Consider the following 15,687-nt stretch of genomic DNA (forward strand, 5'->3'; position numbering starts at 1 on the left):
AAAAATAAATATACATGTGAAAATAAGCAATGAAAATACAGAGACAGAAACACAACGAATACCATGTGCTCCTAATGCACTCAACAGTGCGTTCGGAATAAAACATCAATTATTCGTCAACTCTAGATCTCTTATGACTCAAATATGAAATAAAATACTTTTAAAATAACAATTTTGACCTCAAAGAGAAATAAAATCATCTCTGACAACATTTTATTTCTGTTCGACCGGAGAGAGATTTTACACCTACCATTCTCCTCAACAGCTTTCATGCGACTGAGGAGAAAATGGCCGACTCCACTGATAGGTTACCTTAGTCACCTGTAGGTGTCCCCATATCCCTTTCTTTTAGATGCACTTAATACATTCTATTCAATTAATATCTTAGAATTATTTTGCAACATGAACAATCATTTTGGCACAATTCATTACAAGTTTCTTTTCCCCGTTACATGTGCATAACATTTAAGAACGTCTCTCAAATGCATGCAGTCTACTGAAATATTCTGCAATTCGAGAACACAATAGGGCGCAAGATGAAAGGGTATGTAATTTTTTTTATATATAATTTAATGCACAAGTAGGCCAAATGTGAGCACAGTGCAGTTAAATGTACTAAAAAATATGCTCAAATTTTTTGTTAATTTGTCAAGTACGAAAATGAAAAGAAAACGAAACCATATTTAAATGTATTTTATAATGAATAAATAAACATATTTTACTCATCCCTATGCCCTAATCCCTTCAAAGCATTTTCCTTTCGGAGTGAGAGCTTCAAAGGGTTGAAAGGTGTAGGGAGCAAACAACTGTTTCTTGAAGTGCTCTTCTGTGTCATCATCCCGTACCCACACAGAGGCACCATCATCATGCAAAGAATCTGCGCAAATAATCATGGGGGCCGAATCGTCTATCAGTTGTACCCTTCAAAATTCTTCATTCCGAAGAGCCCTTTGAAGTGGCCAGTTTTGAGCTCTTCGGTTTGGAACGACCCTTCAATATGGCGGCCATTATTGTTTTCACTCCGAAGTGCCCTTTGGAGGGCGATATATCCCATTTGGAATGCACCGACTGTAAGTTTTAAATGCTTATATCTTGTAAATGCAAATGTTGTCATTGTTTTGAAACACTAGTTTATACAGGTGCATCTCAAAAAATTTGAATATCGTGAAAAAGTTCTTTTTTTGTAACTTATTTCAAAAAGTGAAACTTTCATATATTCTAGATTCATTACATGTAAAGTAAAACATTTCAAAAGTTTTTTTGTTTTAATTTTGATGATTAGCGCTTAAAGCTTATGAAAGTAAAAAAATTCCTAATATCAATACAAAAAAAAAGGTTTAGCAAAACAGAAAAGTTCAACTTCTTTAAAGTATGTTCATTTATGCACTCAATACTTGGTCGGGGCTGTCATGGTTTATGGGCTCACTGACTCATTCTTGCTCTCTTTGTGTGTGTGGGTGTGTGTGTTAGCGCCAGCTGTAGCTTATCAGCTCAGCTATTTAATGTCTATGCTTTCCGTCCTGTGTTGTCAGATCGTTGGTGTTGTTGCCGTGTTTAGTTTGAGTCGGCTGCCCATTTGAGTCCCTGCGCTGCCAAGAGTGACTGTTGGCTTTCCTGTCTGTTTTACTCTTGCCTTCTTCCTTGTTGGAACTTCTCAATAAACTGTCATTTTTCACATTCGCTACTGAATTCTTATTTTTTCACCTGACAGAACGATCTGACCATTATAGATTCAGTGAATGGTACGGATCTGCAAAATTTTTTATCCAACAACAATGCATGCATGGATCGTCAAGAGGAGCAAATGCTAGCTACGGGACGGGGTAGAGCCACGTCTACCCACACCAGAGACATATGCTGATGAGCCTAATCACTGTAGAGCATTTTTAACTAAGTGTTCTATGTTCTTTACACTCCAACCCTTGACATTTTCTACGGAACAGTCTAAAGTGGCTCTAGTTTTGACACTGCTGTCAGGACGTGGGGAACGGCGGTGTGGGAGAATCAACATCCCTGCTGTTCCTCGTTCTAGACTCTATCTGAGGAGATGAGAGGGGTCTTTGATTTTGCAGTTGTGGGTCGTGAGGCCGCACGCATGTTGGCTGAGCTACGGCAGGAGAACACGACCGTCTCGGACTATTCCATCGAGTTCCGGACCCTGGCGGCTGAGTGCAAATGGAACGAGGAGGCGCAGTGGGACATGTTCCTGCATGGGTTGGCTGACCGTATCCAGAAGGAGATTTTTACAATGGAGTTACCCTCTGGTCTTGATGGACTGATCGATTTAGCTCTTTGTGTTGATGCACGTCTTCAGCGTCGTGATCAACGAGCCTGCTACACTCTGATGTCGGAACTTCCTGTGCTCTCCGCTGCCAACTGTGCCAACGCTGTAATACGGTCAGTCCCACATCCAATCAGGAACCCATGCAGGTGGGTAGAACTCGGCTTTCCCGGGAGGAGAGGGACCGTTGGAGAGCAAAGGGACTCTGCTTGTGGCACAGAGGGCCACATCCTGGTTCACTGTCCAGTAAAAGGCCAAGCCTGACAGTAGAACCGAGTTTACTGTCGGGTGGATTATCCTTGGAGAAATCCTCATCCACAACTCTCCTCCCGGTAAGACTACAATGGGCAGCCAGAGTCCACAACTGTCAAGCCCTGCTGGATTCCAGAGCGGAAGGTAATTTTATGGATTACAGTCTGGCATCACACAGATTCATGTAGCGTCTGCGTAAAATCATGGATGGTCTTTGGGGTTTATGGCTTAAGAGACCCCTTTTAGCCTTTGACATTTGCATATAAATTACAGTCCTGGCCACAGATTATACATTTATATGGGTGCTAAACTGCCAAAGGGTTCTCCCCACTATCAAGGAGATGCTAAGCAGTCTACCACTATCATCTCCCCACTGACTTCAAACAGTTTCCAAAGAGTAGTAAATGACCCCCCGGTGCCAGGCGCCGATGGGCCTGGCTGACCAGCAAACTACAACAGGCTCACATAACACACACACACACACACATAAAGACCTTTTCTTTATTTAGACAATTAATCAGTTACAAATGCATCTGGTATATGCATGTGTTGTTTGTACGTTTCCCTATCATATTAGCTGAGTTACCACTCATTATTTGCACTAGATAAACCCTAAACGCTGATATTCAGGTGTATGAATGTATCTCTGGTTTAATATATTCTAAATGTTTTTTTCTTGGTATCAATATTATCTGCTCTTTATTCCTCAAACAATGATGTACAGTATGTGATTGTGAAATGCATCATACGATTTGTACTATATTTTGGGTTAAAACTGCAACAATATTTCAGACCGGCCATAAACATGCATATGGGCCATAAAGGGAGACAAAGAAACTTCTCCCGCTCAAAAATGTACGCCTGGTATTGGCTATTCCACCCAAAGGTGGGTGTGAATAGAAAACTCTCAAAAGTCATTAGCTCGAAATGATCTTTGCTCAGAAAACCTCTTCTTTTGAAAACCTCTTCTTCAGTTTTTATCTTCAAGTAACTTCGATCCGCTGTGGACTTTCTTATCTTCAGAAGAAGACAAAAGAAAACTTCCAGCTCACTTCTAAGAGAACTCAAGAACCGTTGTCTACCGCATCAGGAATCTTGTTCAGCAATCGAAGCCAATGCAAGTAACCGTTTACAACTATTTAGATGCGTGTTTAACCCTTTTTAAGGTTATTTTTGATTCTTTGATGATTCTCATTAGGTTGTGGTTAATTGACGTGAAATACTGCCATTCTTTTACTCTTCTCTCTCTCTCTCTTCCTTCCTTTCCTTCATTCTGTATATACGTGTTGTGTTTTGTTTAGTTATATGTTAGATATAGTTTCATTTATTAAATCCCTTATATTCACAATTGGTTGCCTCTGTGTGCTGCTCACAATTCGAAGTCACTGAATGTTTGATCCCTTGCTACATGCTAAGTTAATGCTAGAACTGTATGCAGGAAAGTTATTCTTTCTTGGCCAGGAAAATAATCTTTCCTTGAATTGATAAATTACTATATTGTCTGCTCGGTGGACGGACAGATCAAATAATTGTAATATTGATTCTGCTACAGTTAATTCTAAGATCTAATCTAAATATTTATTATTAATCATAACCAGTTATAATTAGTCATAAATATTTCCCTTTTGAGCTGATTTACTACATTCCCATAGGTCCTCTCTGCCATAAGATCTCTGTCAACGCATTCAATGGACATACCCTTCGCAGTATCACACACACTACTGGATCTATCACCCTCATTACTTAAGGGAACCATTCTGAGGAACTTCTGCTCACGGAGTCCCCTCTGGCTCCTATCGTCCTTGGCCATCCCTGGCTGGTGCACCACAATCCGAGGGTGGATTGGGGCCATAATTCTATCTCGGCGTGGAGTGACTTGAGACGGGTTATCCTAAGATGGGTTACTTCAACCGCTGGTCCCACATCGTGCTCGATTTCGTCACTGCCCTCCCTTCCTCCCAGGGCAATACGGTTGTTTTGACCGTAGTGGACCGATTCTCGAAGGTGGCCCATTTCATTCCCTTGCCTAAATTACCCTCTGCCAAGGAGACAGCGGTTACTGTCGTTGATCACGTCTTTCGCATTCATGGCCTCCCGATGTACGTGGTCTCCGACAGGGGACCCCAATTTGTTTTGTAGATTACTGTTGGCGAGTGTCAGTCTGTCCTCTGGTTTCCATCCGCAGAGCAACGGCCAAATGGAGCAGGCCAACCAGGATCTTGAGAGAACATTGCGATGTTTGGTGGCACAGAATTCTTCCTCCTGGAGCCAGCAACTCTCATGGGTGGAGTACGCACACAACTCGTTACCAGTGTCATCCATGGGCCTTTCTCCATTTGAATGTAGCTTAGGGTACCAGCCACCTATTTTTCCCAGTCTTGAATCCGAAGTCGCGGTCCCCTCAGCTCATGCCTTCGTCCAGAGGTGCCGTCGCACTTGGAGAAGAGCCCGAGAGACTCTCCTGCAAGTGGGAGCACGCACCAAGGCTCAGGCCGATCGCAACTAGTCGAAGCCTCCCGTTTACGTCATTGGTCATTTGAGTCCCTGCGCTGCCAAGAGTGACTGTTAGCTTTCCTGTCTGTTTTACTCTTGCCTTCTTCCTTGTTGGGACTTCTCAATAAACTGTCATTTTTCACATTCGCTACTGAATCCTTATTTTTTCACCTGACAACGTCACGACACCCCATCACTGACTTCAGAAACTCCACACTGGACTTCAAGCAGCTTGGATTCTGTGCCTCTACAGTCTTCCTTCAGACTCCAGATCTTGATTTCCAAAATTTACTTTTATCTGAAAAGAGGACTTTAGACCACTGAACAACAGTCCAGTTCTTTTTCTCCTTCGCCCAGGTAAGATGCTGTTTGTTGTTCATTGGTTCTGTTTCAGATGTGGCTTGGTCCCGGACAGCACACGTACGTCTGGCCGATGACGGCCCAATAGCGAAACGTCGGCCTCATGACCTAAAACATCTAATAAGTGTCGGCCGGGCATATGCCGATATATTCGGTCAGTGCTCTATTTTCTCAGCTCATCACTACTAGAGGCCGATGTAGGCTCATCTGTTTGCGCGAGCCCAGTTATTCGTCTCTTAGCAACCCACAGAGAGAAAAGATTTTTTAAATTATTGTTAACACCTTAATGTGCTTCCAGCAATTTCTCGGAGGGGTAATGTTAAAGCGGATTATTAAAGAGAAGGCTGCCAGAAAGAATGAGGCTGTAATTTATTAATGTAATATTTTAATTCCAGATGTTTATTTGTGTAAATGCTGTGTGAGTTGAGATCTGCACGAGCGGGGAGCAGAGTTGCCATGGAAACGGGGCATCAACACAACAACTGGCAAGCAGTAAAACTCCGCCTCTTGCTGCGGTTTTTACTGCTTTCAGATAAGTTTAGTTCCTAAAATCACACAAATATTACATACAAACATTTCTGACACATTTCTTACTTGTAACTGACATGTGTCTATTGAATATTTATTTTATATAAATGGTTTAGTGTCTTTGAAAAAGTCTGTTAGCATCTTAGCAGTTTTCAGGTAGGCTTACGCTATAGATTGAGCTCTTGTTTATGAAACTTTGGGATTTTAATCAAACCTTTGTGTGTTTATGAGAGTTTTTGATAGATCTGTAAAGGTTTTGTCTCATAGATTCTTCAATGCTGATGGCCTGCTGCACCCCAGCAGAGTCGGAGTGAACCTCCTGTCAGACAACATCTCCAAGCTGCTATAAAACGTAGAACTAGTAAGTAAAATCTCAAACATACACTTCTGTTTCAGAAGTTTGATTTGTTTTTGATTGTTTTCAAAGTTTAATGTATGAAATGAATACAATTTACTACAATTTAAAATAACTGTTTTCTATTTGAATATATTTAGGAAGTAATTTATTCATGTGATAGTAAAGCTGAATTTTCAGCATCATTACTCCAGTCTTCAGTGTAACATGATCCTTCAGAAATCATTCCAATACAGTATGCTGATTTGCTGCTCAAGAAACATTTCTGATTATTATCAATGTTGAAACCAGCTGTGCTGCTTCATTTTTACAGGATTCGTTGATGAATAAAAAGTTTTAAAACAGTACAGCATTTATTTGAAACAGAAATATTTGCTCTAAATTTTCATAATAATCAGTAAAGTTTCTTGAGCAGGAAATCAGCATATCAGAATGATTTCTGAAGGATCATGTGACACTGAAGACTGGAGTAATGAAAATTCAGCTTAGATCACAGAAATAAATTAAATTTCACAAAATATTCACATAGAGAACTGTTGTGTTAAATTATAATAATTTCACAATATTACTGTTTTTACTTCATTGTGATCAAATAAATCTCTTGGTGAGCAGAAGACTTCTTTCAAAGATGTAAAACAATCTTACTGACCCCAAACTTTTGAACAGTAGTGTAAATTACAGTTATGATGTTCCACCCACTTAATTGATACTGTGGCATGTGAAGTCCATAAAGAGACTGCCTGTTCCCAAAATAATGAGGACAAATTTACTAAGGGATCACATGAAACACTTCATCAATAAATTGAATTTTAAGAGTATTAGTGGCAGTGTGCCGATTTTTGTTGTGATGTGATTGAGCACCTGCCTAAAGTTTTTGGATGTGCGCATATTATACCTTCTTGTGATTAAACCAGATATATATAGAAAAATAAGCACAAATAGGGGCAGCAGCAGCTATGGTGCTTGGCCTGTAACGAGGTCACAAAATTCTAATATCAAGGATTTATCAAAGTCCACTAAAGGAAGTAAATAAATGGATTGAAAATTGTTGAACTTACCTTTTAAAGGGGTCATATGATGCTGCTGAAAAGAACATTATTTTGTGTATTTGGTGTAATGAAATGTGTTTATGCGGTTTAAAGTAAAAAAAACTTTTTTACAAAGCTCATCGGTCTGAAAAAGCGAGGTGTGCTGTGATTGGCCAGCTATCCAGTGCGTTGTGATTGGCCGAATACCTCAAGCGTGAGACGGAAATGTTACTCCCCTCACATACTGTTGATGCCGTGTCCCGGCCGGAGCGACTTTGGATTTGAGACTTTAGTCTTTGCTACTTTACAGATCTTCTTTATGCACCAAGAGCTTGTAACACTCCAAAGAGAAAGGAAAAATTTAAATTGCATCATATGACCCCTTTAACACTAGACTGGTTTAGTAAGATTTTATCAGAAAAGATTTTAGAATTTTTATCATGCAATTTAAAACATTTTAACTGCTTAATTCTTGTTTGCCTGGTTTTTATTTTGTGTTTATGTAACTCTTGTATTATTGCAACTCAGTTTTTGCCAGGAAGATAGCCTTTGATGCTGACAGCACTGAACACATGACTTGTATTATGAACTGCTGTTATTTTTGTAGTTACTATGGTTTTACTGCAACAGTCATAGTTAAACCATGGTGATTGTAGTAAAACTATGGTTGATTTTGTTTTTACTGCAAATGCTATGGTAAAATCATGGTTAATTTTCAAAAGACTACAAATAATTGTGATTTATCCACTTTTGATCAAAGCATCTGATAAATTTAAATGTATTTGTATATGCAATATGTTAAATGAAAATGTTAATAAATTTGCTACTGTTATTGAGAGTGGTGAATATTGTTTTATTATAAACCAGCGGCGGCGGTCCGTAACGATGAGCAAAACGCCGGTGAACTACGCCCACGCAGAGTGGCCGGGATGTACAGCTGCATCGTCCAAACATCAGCCGGAGAGCATTTGTGATCAGATGCTGACGTCGCGGTGACATTCCCAATTAGCAAACGCTCCCTGAGCTACATCGTAACGATGGAACTTTGAATGTCGGGTCGACATCAGCCCGATGTATGTCTGCCCATTAGGCGTAACCCTTTTCATGAAGACGTCTGAGCGTAGTGACACTTGATGCACGGACTCCAGCTTCAGTCCACTCCTTGTGAAGCTCTCCCAAGTGTTTGAATTGGCTTTGCTTGCCAGTATTCTCAAGCTTGCGATCATCCCTGTTGCTTGTGCACCTTATTCTACCCAATTTCTTCCTTCCAGTTAACTTTGCATTTAATATGCTTTGATACAGCACTCTGTGAACAACAGCCACCCCTTTCAGTAATGACCTTCTGTGATTTTATCCTCTTTGTGTAGGGTGTCAATAATTGTCTTCTGGACCAAGTTAGCAGTCTTCCCCATTATTGTGGTTTCAAAGAACAAGAGATACCCGGAATTTATACTGTAGTGATGGTCATTTAAAGTCCCCCTGTAGTCAGAAATGTTATCCCTTAAAACTCATCTTTGATCATCAAAATTACATATTAAAATTTTTTTTTTCTTGTGCAAATTTTCTCATGCCTTGAAATAGCTTGAATGTAACTCTATACCCTTGCCTCATTTACTATTCGCGGATCTATGAATATGCAAATTAGCCCCGCCTCCACCCAGTCACACCAGCCAGGGCCTCCTGAGCCACGGATAATGACTGATAAAACTGTTTTTTACTAGCAGACAACTACAGTGGATACGGTAACAGTCGTTAAAGTTATTTACTTGTTGATGTGTCCTCAAAATGCCTTGAAGGCTCAGCCAAGTTTGTGATTCTTAATTCGTGACCGCAAGCATATGCGAGTGAAGTGTGGCCGCCAATGCAGGAGAGGTGGGTCTGACTCCGGGCTACTTTTACACTGTTGCCGCAGGTTATTATTCATGTTAGCGGTTCTAAATTCATGTTAAACTACGGCTTCATGGGTTTTTTGCTATATTTTATTTTTGGTTTTGTGCTGGTAATCCTATTGGAATATTTTTCATGCGGTCTCTTTGCTATGATCTCTATACGCGCCGCGTTTGTATAAATGGAGAGAGGGATATGCTAGGAATCTATCCCTTGACGTGATTGGTTATTGAATTTTGTGACGTAGCAAACCGAGGGCGGTTTCAAACCGCGTTTCTGGGACTGCCTTCGGGAAACTACAGTTTTAAGGAGAAAACACTCAGCAATGGTGTTGATTAATGGATTGGCACATGGTTTGTCTAAAAGCAAATTATAAACACTACTTGGTTTGACTTGACTTGAATTATTAAAAACTTGATTTTCTCTACAGGGGGACTTTAATGAAACTCAAATGTAAATATTATTTCGAGATACTGGATTTTTGACTTTCATGAGCTGTAAAAAAACTTTTGAAATATTTTACTTTACATGTAATGAATCTAGAATATATGAAAGTTTAACTTTTTGAAATGTTAGAAAAAAAAACATTTTCACGATATTCAAAATTTTGGAGACGCACCTATAGATAACCTTAAGGCTAACATATTCATACTAAAAGCCAAAAAACCTTAGATTTCATTAGGACTTTAAATCACACCATGATGGTTCCATCTGGCCATAGGAGCCTCCCGACTTTTTCTCCATATGTCACCGATGTAGTTTTGGTTCCTTGCCACTAGCGCCTTTGGCTTGCTTAGTTGGGGACACTTAATTTCTGGCAACATTGCTGACTTTGCACAGACACTATTTCAAGAGAACTGAACTGAGCTGGGGTGCGTTTCCCAAAAGCAACTATGGTCGCAAGTTCCGTCGTCACCAAGAGAGTTAAATGGAACTTACGACCATAGTTAGCTAACGATGCTTTTGGGAAACGCACCCCTGAATGATGACACTACTGAATCAGCAATGAAGTGACTTTAACTGAAAAACTGACTGTTATTATCCTCTTGCATTACTGACACACCATTTTCCTGTTTAACACTGTAAAGCTGCTTTGACACAATTTGTGTTGTATAAAGCGCTATATAAAGGTGACTTGACCTTACATTGTACTGTAATTTTGCTATCAGACCACCTGTAAAAGCATCCTGTCTAGTATTTTGCAATCAATATTCCTCATACAGTAATAAATAAATTTGTACTTTTGGATATGGTATATGCCATTCAGAAAAGTGCAGCATTTTTTTTTATCACAATCATAGTTTACATCAGGAAATACTGACAGTGACTGTTATATTGACAAACATGGCTAAGTATTTTTGATACAATGAAACAAGGACTTGTCATTCTGATAGCTTTATGTCCATTGATATGAATAGTTACTTTTAATAGATAATCTTGATTCTGAGAAAGTTACAGGTTTTTCAGGCAATCCATTTTGTGGCGGTGTTTGTGCGAACTGATTCAAGAAATGCACCAAAGTGACTGAGAAAATCTGTAATAAATGCTTAGGAAGTATTTTCACTGTTAGGTTATGTTAACTTACGTTTACAATTGGAACCTTATATACGTCACCACATTATCTTTTATATAGTATGTATATAGACCTAGTCCATATTTAGACTTGCAATATGTAAGCATCTTAAAATGTAGGCCTTTAAGGGATTTTATCCTTACCGATTTTTAAGTAAAAAAAAAAAGTATATAAAATCTTGAATGAAGTTTACATTTATTCATTTTAGAGATGCTTTTATTCTAAGTGAATGAGGAATACAATAAGTGATTAATTATGAAGAGGCAATGAACACTATAAGTGCTAGTAATACAAAGTTTCAAACATTAAGCATTAACCTTTGATTTAAAAGAAGTATTTAATGTTAATATATGTAAGGATTAATGTCAAAACCATTTTGTTTAAATTACAAGTAGATTACATCCATAAATCCGATGCCCACATTTAAATACCGGCTGAAATGCAATTAGACAAAATGCAATACTGTTTACAGTGGGGAAAATATTTATTTGATCCCCAGCTGATTTTGTAAGTTTGCACACTTACAAAGAAATGAATGGTCTGTAATTTTCATGGTAGGTTTATTTTAATGGATAGAGACAGAATACCGACCAAAAATCCAGAAAAAACACATTATACAAAGGTTAGATTGATTTGCATTTCAGTGAGTGAAATAAGTATTTGATCCCCTACCAACCAGCAAGAATTCTGGGCCCGTATTTATCAAGCCTCTGAGAATTACTTTCAAAAAATGCTGCTAAGAATTGACTGTGTAGGTTCAAAGCTGCGCTTAAAAGTTAGTTATCATGCATCTCAAGTGCAAGGACTAAAGCTTAAATGTTAGTCTTGGAGTTGATTCATGACACTTTGCTGTGCCACAAACGGGATTTTGGATGACGAAATACGCATGGACCAATCACTGAATAGATTTCCTTATTTAAGAATATTTTCAGAAATTCACATTGAATGGTTAAATTCCTAATAGGAGTTTTCATTCAACACACATTTGACAATAAAGAATTTTCAAGAGAATACATTATGGTAAGGAAACGAGCCGTCATCACAATCTTCAATTTAGGGTTGTGCCAGTAGACGATAGTATCGTGTATCGACGATAGTCAGATATCTCCTGTTGCTGATTTCTTTGACGACAGCAAGACGATTTTTATCATTATTCTTATCCGTCAAAAATATTAGGCGCCTATCTTTAGTGATGCAGCGCGGAGAGCCGCTTCAGAAACTTGCGGAGTAGCCATCATCAGCTCCGGTGGCCGTGTCGGAGCTGTAACTCGCCGCAGACGTGTGCAGTGTAAATAAGGGGTAAGAGATTTATTAATGATACAGTGTAAGTAGCTTCACTGATTATAACGGGAGTGTTTTTAAAGAGCATATAAATACTCGCGCTAGACTGAAGTCAGTTATGATGTTCTTTGGTAATGTAAATATTCTTTGCTCGTTTCTGTTTGAGTAACTGAGGAAATGTAACTGTTTGATTAACTGATCGTCATTAAACATTTCAAGAACATTCTTCCTCTCCTGAAAGGTTCGCTCACGTCTCTGTCTCCTCAGCACCATCACAAGCCCCTACTGGCAATTCCTAACCACTTGAGAGACTTCTCGAGCTGACTTAAATAACTGGGCGAGTAAGAGTGTTTCTTAGCTTTAAGAAATTTGATAACTTGCTTTTATACTTAAGTGCTGAGAATTCATAACATTTACTCCTATTTTTAAACTTAAGACTAAAATGGCACTTTGAGAAGCTTGATAAATATGGGCCCTGACTCCCACAGAATGGTTATGTGCCCATGTGGAACACTGATTAGTCCTGTCACTTTAAGAAGTTACTCCTAATGTCAGCTCGTTAGGTGTATAAAAAACACCTGTCCACACAATCTGTACCTTCCATTCCAACTTCTCCACCACCATGGGAAAGACCAAAGAGCTGTCAAAGGATGTCAGAGACAAGATTGTAGATCTGCACAAAGCTTGAATGGGCTACAAGGCCATCAGCGAGAAGCTTGGTGAGAAGGAGACAACTGTTTGTGCGATTATTCGGAAATGGAAGAAATACAAAATAACCATCCATCTCAGTCTGGAGCTCCGTGCAAGATCTCGCCTCATGGGGTAAGGATGATGATGAGAAAGGTGAGGGATCAGCCCATAACTACACCGGAGGAGCTTGTTAATGGTCTTAAGGCAGTTGGGACCACGAGTTGCCAAAGAACAGCCAAGAAACCTTAAGGATTTAGAGAGAATCTGTAAAGAGTGGATCAAAATCCCTCCTGAGATGTGTGCAAACCTGGTGACCAACTACAAAAAACGTCTTACCTCTGTGCTTGCCAACAAGGGTTTCTGCACCAAGTACTAAGTCATGTTTTGCTTGGGGATCAAATACTTATTTCACTCACTGAAATGCAAATACATTTCTAACCTTTTATATAATGTTTTTTTCTGGAATTTTTTGCTTGGTATTCGGTCTCTATACGTTAAAATAAACCTACCATAAACATTAAAGACCCTTCATTTTTTTTGTAAGTGGGCAAACTTACAAAATCAGCCATGGATCAAATAAATATTTTCCCCACCTGTATGCAAGTAATATCTACCGTCTTTGATGTCAACACATACTTTCAAAAACTGAAGGGGGAGAAATATTAACAAGCTTGATTCTATGACCTGATAGAGAAATAAATCAATAAAAATCATAACCTGCCAGGCTATTTTGATATGACTTCTTTATCTCCCTAGAATAATGTGACTGCTCTAGAGAACAAAAAAATAAATAAAATCATTATCGTTCATTTGGAGAACAGTTTTAATCTGCTGATAAAGATGCAAATGCATGTTAATCTATTTTAACCTCTTTTTTGTTGTTTGAAATAAAAACTTTTTGGAAATTTAGAGCCATTCAGACAGAATCATTTTGTCCAGAGTTATTGCTTCTTTCAAGAAGACATGATCAGTTATACTGGTCATACTGAAGACAGATCTATTACACCTTCCTGTAGCATTAAAGTTCTATAAGATCTCACTCACACACTCACACAAAACTAAGCATGAACTAAGATTTTACAAAAAAACTATTACATATGCATCATATGCTCTTTCAATCAGACCTTAACAATAATTTTCAAGTTACCACCTAATAAAAGTTTACATTAATTACAAGAAGAATGTGTCAGGCAGGAAGTGATGTAAGAGAAGCATCATGCTTGTTTTAAATGTAGTCAATGCTATTATTTTGTTGAATGCATTCATTGGCCTGTTGAGGTAAACAGTGTTCTGAGAAATACAAGTGCTAGAATCACATTTGTCCTGCAGTAATGACCACTATAAAGAGATGCAAGATGAACAATGCAAGATACAGAGAAGCTGATCTTTGGACCAGCAGTTGTTTCGTAAGGATGGAGTTTCCAGCACCAAATCTGTCTAGACAGCAGTTTCTCCGCAGTGCTGAAAATGTTATTGATTCTGCTTCTTTGAAAGGTACCTATTGGACAAAGAGACACAACTATTAAGGTTGTAAAAATAATTTATTACACGCTTGTATTGAATTACTTGCATCATATGCTTAATAAATTAGAATTAACCACAATTAGTCACATATCTTAATTTGGGAGACTTTTGAAAAAGACATTATTGTGAGAGACGATGGCATTGAAGAGACAAAATGTGTTTAAGTGTTAATTCATTCATAGCTGCACATGGTTCATACCTGCGTTATTTTAGTATCACTGATATCCCATTATAATTTTTGTTGCTATATTGGCCCTACAGTTCGAAGGATTTTTTTTTTTCCAAGGTTTCGAAGGTCTTTAACATGCTCAAAAAAAAAACACGTTGGAATTGTCGGCCATTAGGGCTGGGAAAAAGCAGGAAGTGAGTCACAGCCATAGTGCCACCAACTGGCAGCAGAAATTGCGTACTTACAACTGCTTTTAAAATCGTCCTCTTACATTTACCCAAATTGCTTCAAACCAGATCAGAACAATGTCAAGACACAGCTGTTTAAGTTTCTAGTTTTAGTGCACTTAATTTTAGTACTTCATCTTAACCTAAACTTAAATAAAAAAATTTGCCTTGACATCTAGCTAAAGTAGAAAGTTTTAACAGATTTTGATGCAATAAATAGGGTATGATTTTAAATCATCCCTTCAAAACAGAAAACATCTTTCACACTTCTTTTTAAGTGTTTATAGTGTATATATTTAGTTGTATTTGTAGAGAGTAGAGATTATTATAGTACAATTCTTTAACAATTTTGATGCCGGATTGTAGGTAATCCATAAAGGATTATGCATTTATGAAACACATGTGACTGAAATTAGATTACATTCCTGTTTTACATGTGCATCTGATTACAGATAGCACAAGATTTGTATTTTAAAGAGAACCAGTTCAAAGAAAGAATAATTAGCTTTTTGGGTTAAAATAATTTCTATATATGAAATTCGAATGGTATGACAACTAGAGATTAGACTGTACAGAAATTTAAATCTACATGCTAATACACACCACATACACGTAGTCACGCAATGCTGATGTTGTTAACATTAACAATTTGAGAACAGTATAAAGTATAACAATAATAATAATTTGCACGGTTTGATGTGATATGAGCTAACCGATAGTTCGATTTAATCACCATTGGTAGCGCAATTTATTGTAATGCTTTTTTCCTCAGTTGGCCAGAACAAAAGTGGCAGACTTGTTATATATATCCGGTGAAAATTCTTATTTGGGTCATATACTCCAAGACGCAGGCTGAAATCTGAAGTACAGTATCCACACCGGTGCAGTGATTGACAGCCACACATACTCCTCAAAACATTAGATTAATCCACGCTGGAGCCATGCAAAGAAGATAATTATGCAAATAACTGCAATTGCATGTTTCAAACAGAGATGGTGGTGACACAGAGGCAAAACTTACAGACTGCAGCTTTAAGAA

This window comes from Sinocyclocheilus grahami, unplaced genomic scaffold, assembly GCF_001515645.1.
Source record: "Sinocyclocheilus grahami isolate Dianchi unplaced genomic scaffold, SAMN03320097.WGS_v1.1 scaffold1501.1, whole genome shotgun sequence".
NCBI lineage: Eukaryota > Metazoa > Chordata > Actinopteri > Cypriniformes > Cyprinidae > Sinocyclocheilus > Sinocyclocheilus grahami.